This window comes from Oncorhynchus nerka, linkage group LG19, assembly GCF_034236695.1.
Source record: "Oncorhynchus nerka isolate Pitt River linkage group LG19, Oner_Uvic_2.0, whole genome shotgun sequence".
Taxonomy (NCBI): Eukaryota; Metazoa; Chordata; class Actinopteri; order Salmoniformes; family Salmonidae; genus Oncorhynchus; species Oncorhynchus nerka.
Window position 1 is genome coordinate 35,191,117 of NC_088414.1, and position 7,059 is coordinate 35,198,175.

A 7,059-nucleotide genomic window follows, 5' to 3' on the forward strand; every position below is an offset into this window, starting at 1 on the left:
TTATGATTATAAAGGTTGTAAAAGGGGGGGAAATGATTTGAAGGAATGAAAATATCTTAACTATATAGGCAGTGCATCTCCCATAGTGGATGCAAACACCTAAAAATCACTGTGTTTGTGGGCCCCATGTGACTAATGGTCATTGATCAATGATATTGAAAATATTTTTTATGTAGGCCTGTAGGGCAGAACATGGATGTTCTGCAGCTCTCCTATTCTCAGTCCAGAGGTTTCATATTGTCCAGGAGGGAGATTGTTGCACTGCTTATTCTATTGCATATGATATGCCTAATTAAACACCATGATGCATGATGTAGGTTGGTTGACTTGAACCTTAAAGACATTCTCTAGAACTTTGTTGACCACTAAGTCTTTTTTAAACCTTCTGCTTTTGGGCTGTATGTGTAAATGTGTAGTTAATACATGCATCATCTATGAGCAGAATTACTGTTTAACCTTAATTACCCCACGAAATCCCTAGTTTGAATGTGACTTTATTTTCTTTCTGGACACTGTGCCTTGGGACAGCCCCCTAGCAATTTGAATACTAGCTAATGAGCTTCAGCCCCTCACCATTTGATTGACAGCTAGCAAAATGCACACACTGAAGAGCGAGAGAGAGCAATGACCTGGTGCACATATGTGACGTAGTATGCCATTTTCGGGGACCACAAGTACCAGAGAATCTTTTTAAAGGGTGATGTGGAGACAGCAGCCAGGTAGACACAGCCTGACTAGCTTTCTCATTCGCTCTCTCTCTTTCTCACTCTCTCTGTCGAACTCTCTCTCTCTCTGTCGCTCTCTCTCTGTCGATCTCTCTCGCTCTCTCTCTCTGTCGACCTCTCTCTGTCGCTCTCTCTCTCTCTCTCTCTCTCTCTGTCGAGCTCTCTCGCTCTCTCGCTCTCTCTCTCTGTCGATCTCTCTCTGTCGCTCTCTCTCGCTCTCGCTCTCTGTCGATCTCCCTCTGTCGCTCTCTCTCGCTCTCTCTCTTTCTCACTCTCTCCGTCGATCTCTCTCTGTCGATCTATCTCTCTCTCTCTCTCTGTAGATCTCTCTCTGTCGCTCTCTCTGTCGATCTCTCTCGCTCTCTCTCTCTGTCGACCTCTCTCTGTCGCTCTCTCTCTCTCTGTCGCTCTCTCTCGCTCTATCTCTCTCTGTCGCTCTCTCTCGCTCTCTCTCTCTCTCTGTCGATCTGTTTCTCTGTCGATCTGTTCTCTCTCTGTTGATCTGTCTCTGTCTCTCTCTCTCTCTCTCTGTTGACCCCCCTCTCTCTGTGTTGATCTCCCCCTCTCTCTGTGTTGACCCCCCTTCTCTCTCTGTGTTGATCCTCCCCCTCTCTCTCTGTGTTGATCTCCCCCCTCTCTCTCTGCTCAGAATCCCTCTAGATGGCTGCCGTTAAAGCACTCCGCATTATTTTCCCTTTCGCATCAGAGCCACTACAATGATCTCCAACGGAGGGGAATAAATCATTTAGAAAACAAACATCTCTCTGACAAAGTGAAAACCTTTATTTCCTCCTCAGAAGTAGACACAATTACACTGAGGGATGTGTATTGTATTTGAGGCCACAGAGGTTTTTTTTCATTTCATAAAAAGGAAAATATTGATAAAATAAAAAAGTGTGTCATAATAGGAACATTTAGATTTTTAATTGGCAGTTAATCAGCGTACAATATTCACATTCAGTGAAGTCCACAGCTCCAGTCCTTTTATTATTTATTCAGTCCCATTTATTAATGTCCCTGCTCATTTGTTGGTGTCATTTCCGCCCAAATGATTGAGCTGGCTGAGAAAGTATTTTTTTCCCAGGAGAGCCACTTCATCTAAAGGAAAGAAAAGGAGAAGTGAGTGTGTTTTTCCCAGGAGAGCCACTTCATCTAAAGGAAAGAAAAGGAGAAGTGAGTGTGTTTTTCCCAGGAGAGCCACTTCATCTAAAGGAAAGAAAAGGAGAAGTGAGTATGTTTTTCCCAGGAGAGCCACTTCATCTAAAGGAAAGAAAAGGAGAAGTGAGTATGTTTTTCCCAGGAGAGCCACTTCATCTAAAGGAAAGAAAAGGAGAAGTGAGTATGTTTTTCCCAGGAGAGCCACTTCATCTAAAGGAAAGAAAAGGAGAAGTGAGTATGTTTTTCCCAGGAGAGCCACTTCATCTAAAGGAAAGAAAAGGAGAAGTGAGTATGTTTTTCCCAGGAGAGCCACTTCATCTAAAGGAAAGAAAAGGAGAAGTGAGTGTGTTTTTCCCAGGAGAGCCACTTCATCTAAAGGAAAGAAAAGGAGAAGTGAGTATTTTTTTCCCAGGAGAGCCACTTCATCTAAAGGAAAGAAAAGGAGAAGTGAGTATTTTTTTCCCAGGAGAGCCACTTCATCTAAAGGAAAGAAAAGGAGAAGTGAGTATGTTTTTCCCAGGAGAGCCACTTCATCTAAAGGAAAGAAAAGGAGAAGTGAGTATTTTTTTCCCAGGAGAGCCACTTCATCTAAAGGAAAGAAAAGGAGAAGTGAGTATGTTTTTCCCAGGAGAGCCACTTCATCTAAAGGAAAGAAAAGGAGAAGTGAGTATGTTTTTCCCAGGAGAGCCACTTCATCTAAAGGAAAGAAAAGGAGAAGTGAGTGTGTTTTTCCCAGGAGAGCCACTTCATCTAAAGGAAAGAAAAGGAGAAGTGAGTGTGTTTTTCCCAGGAGAGCCACTTCATCTAAAGGAAAGAAAAGGAGAAGTGAGTGTGTTTTTCCCAGGAGAGCCACTTCATCTAAAGGAAAGAAAAGGAGAAGTGAGTATGTTTTTCCCAGGAGAGCCACTTCATCTAAAGGAAAGAAAAGGAGAAGTGAGTATGTTTTTCTTCCTGTATCTGTCACTCGTGCTGGCACTCTCCCATATGACAAGAATGTAGCCTACAGGTGGAGGCAATGGACAAATAACCTCCAGTTCATTGGCCCTGCATAGCGACTACTCAGTTGCTGTTGCTGTTGTTGCTGTTTTTTGTTGTTTATGAAGAGTAAATGGTTCTGGCTGTATAAACTAATTATTCATAGCCACGGAGCCTCTCCAGAACCGGCCAGACACCCATTTGCCCACATCCACTTCAAAAGGCTGAAAAGAAGAAAAAGCTCTTGCTCCTCATGGTTTCCTACAGAGTCTTGTTAAGGGGATGTGTACAGTAAAAGGAGGCTTCAAAGGAGCACCACTGCTGACTGGCTTGAAAGCAGCACGATTGTTTCGCGTTTTACTGCCCGGTTGTAGGTTATTAATCCTCAGTGCACCTCACCAAATCTTAATTAGTCTGATTCAAAAAATAACAAAAAAGCTAAACAAGATCACAAGAGGCCCTCTCATCAAGAAACCTGCCTAAATATTCCCCTGTTAAACGGCTGTGTAGTTTAACACTCTGCTTGTTTATTTACTGTCTACACACTTCTGTGTGGTGCAGCTATACTATAGATGAAAATACTTTTTTGACCCACTTATGATCACGAATGTGATATGTTATAGTTTTAGTGTTATACGTGATCAGGGTTGCAATATTCTGGTAATTTCCCCCAAATTCCCAGGTTTTTTAGAAATCCCGGTTGGAGGATTCCCGGAATTCCTGTTTATTCCCTTCTGATTCCAGGAATTCCTGTTTATTCCCTTCTGATTCCAGGAATTCCTGTTTATTCCCTTCTGATTCCAGGAATTCCTGTTTATTCCCTTCTGATTCCAGGAATTCCTGTTTATTCCCTTCTGATTCCAGGAATTCCTGTTTATTCCCTTCTGATTCCAGGAATATTCCAACTGGTATTTCTGGAAAACCTGTGGATTTCTGGAAAGTTGGGGAAGTTATCAGAATTCTTCAACCCTAATCCTATATAACACTAAAACATTTCACATCACTCACTTCTTTGGACTCCGGGCATGCCCTTTTAAATCCACTTCCTCTTCTGTTATGGAGAAGAAGGAAGTTATCTGAATAAATGAATGATACTATTTGGCACTGTGCTACATATAGAAGGAGACAGAGACACTTATTGGAGGCACAGTGTCTGTTCTTGGTTGTCATCCTTGTTTTGGAAAGCCCCACCCACCCGCTCCCATACTCCAGTCAAATGGACGGTGTGGTTGTAGTCAAAGCAGAAACTGAACAGCTCAGAAAAATAGCCTGGAATGTATACAACTCCTGAAATGGCCCAAAGACAACATGCCACTGAATCGGGTACCCTGCACTGTTTTCTGGAGTACCAGTCACAGAGAGAGGCTTTACCATGTAAGAATCAGAATAGAGATATCATCCACACAACCATCATCATCATTCCATACTCATCCCATCATGAGAAAGGTGAGAGGGTGTTGAGGATATTAGTAGTAGTGCCGCTACCTTAGACAGAACACAAACTGTCCCCTGCTATTTTGCTGCTGGTTCTCTCAAGGGATCGCTGTCACATGCCCGACTCTCAGACATCATCTTGTTTCCTGAAGATTTTCCCCCTTCAAATAACATTCTCTCCAAATATATTTGTATATATTTGGAATGGCTACACATGAGAGGAAGTGTTCTCGGGCCAAATGAGTGCGCTCAGCATCGCCCTCTTCCTCCCCCTCCTCCCTAACATGTCTTTTTATACAACTCGTGAGAAAGCTACTGAGAGCTGTAATGCATTTTCCATGATTAGTTTGATGGCGGGAAAGTCTTTGAACGCAGTCCTGCATTGGAGTCGATCGGGGAGGCGGAGTAGAGTTCCTAGAAATAAAACGGTGAGGTAATGGTTTGTCTGTGTCATTAGAAAGCCAAATACATGCCTCCAGAACTATTATCAAGGAACCATATTGTTTCTTCGCCATGTTGTTTTTGTAAACCCCAAATGTAGATGAAATGTGTTGAGAAAGTGAGAGAAAACATCACCTTCCTGTCCTCAGCCAAGTTGCGGTGGAGTGACGGCCGGGAGTGTCAGCCGCGGTCCACCACTCCTCAGGGACAGATGGCAGAGAGGCGTTAACGTGCTGCTGAAACACTGCCTGACAGTCCTGGCATATGCCACCTGCTAATTATGGTGGTGTGTAAACCCCCCGCTGTTTACTCATCACTCATCGACTTCTGTATGTTCTGTGGATGTTTTCATCTCCGAGATCACAGGACAGAGCAATGGGATCAGAGCCTGACTCACACCCCTGTCCTCCTTTCATTTGACTCTGAGGGGGCTGAGGAAGATGGAGGAAGAGGGGAGGTTGTGGTTAGATGGTATATTGGTTTGTTTCCTCTGTATTTTTGACCGTCAGGTACACAGTGTAGTTGATGGCCGCTCTCACTTGGTTACGCAAACTGAGTCTCAATGAGAGATGAGTGGGGCGGAGGAGAGGGAGAGTTCCAGTAGCAGGGATGAGATGCGGACATGGGCCTCTGTGGCCATCTTAGCTGGAGTCTTAGCTGGAGTCTGTTCCACTGGCCAAGAAGCCTCCTCAGGAGCTGATCAATAATAGATGAAGTCTGCCAGACAGCATCAGCAGATGGGGGTTTGTCAGGGAGACATATGTGCAGACACCACTCCCTATCCCCCGTCCAGAGTGGGACCCACCGTCAAGCTGCCTCCCCATATAGGTCCCTCACTAAGTAGGGACGGTGACACATCCAGAGTGGGACTCACCTCACCAAGTAGGGACAAGCAGAGTGGGCCTCCCCATATAGGTCCCTCACTAAGTAGGGACGGTGACACATCCAGAGTGGGACCCACCGTCATGCTGCCTCCCCATATAGGTCCCTCACTAAGTAGGGACGGTGACACATCCAGTGGGACCCAGTCATGCTGAGGTCCCTCACTAAGTAGGGACGGTGACACATCCAGAGTGGGACCCACCGTCAAGCTGCCTCCCCATATAGGTCCCTCACTAAGTAGGGACGGTGACACATCCAGAGTGGGACCCACCGTCATGCTGCCTCCCCATATAGGTCCCTCACTAAGTAGGGACGGTGACACATCCAGAGTGGGACTCACCGTCAAGCTGCCTCCCCATATAGGTCCCTCACTAAGTAGGGACGGTGACACATCCAGAGTGGGACCCACCGTCATGCTGCCTCCCCATATAGGTCCCTCACTAAGTAGGGACGGTGACACATCCAGAGTGGGACCCACCGTCATGCTGCCTCCCCATATAGGTCCCTCACTAAGTAGGGACGGTGACACATCCAGAGTGGGACTCACCGTCAAGCTGCCTCCCCAGATAGGTCCCTCACTAAGTAGGGACGGTGACACATCCAGAGTGGGACCCACCGTCAAGCTGCCTCCCCATATAGGTCCCTCACTAAGTAAGGGAAGACCCCCCTGTATTGGACAAAAATGAATGGGAAGTCATTGGCATCGGACAAACCATATACACATTGTCCAATACCACCCAATTCGGCGTTGATTCATGCAAAGTGTATTGCAAATGCCATATGGCAATTGCCAGTTGTAACACTTTAAAAATTCAACAGGTGGCGAATCCGCTCCACCGTGGTTTTTCATATTGGAAATGTAACCCAGGTCAACGTTCAAAAGCAAAATTTTGAAAAAATGTTTTTTTTTGTCAAAAACTTATCACCCCTTAAAAAAGTGCTTTCTGGGCCGTTTTTGAAATTTTTTCGATTTTTTTGTCAATTACACATGTGTAAGTACTGTATGAATATACTTTTGTCCAATTGTATTATCATATATATATATTTTTTTACATGCGCATAAGTAATATGTTTTGTCCATTTTCAATATGATTTCATAGGAAGTCAAAAGTCAAAAATGTCAAAGATTTGTAAAAAACTTCACACACCCTTAAAAAGTGCTTTCTGGACCGTTTTTCGAAATTCTTTCAAATTTTGTGTCAATTACACACGTATAAGAACTGTATCAACATACTTTAGTTGTATTTTATTATCATTATTTTTTTTATTTTTTTTAACTTGTGCATAAGGAATATGATTTGTCCATTTACAATATGATTTCATAGGAAGTCAAAAGTCAAAGTCAAAAGTCACTTTTTTTGGGGCCAAATGCCATATGAAATTTGACATGCTCAAAAATGCTAAATTGACTGGCCTGATGAACACAGGATGGCCGAGCAGTGAT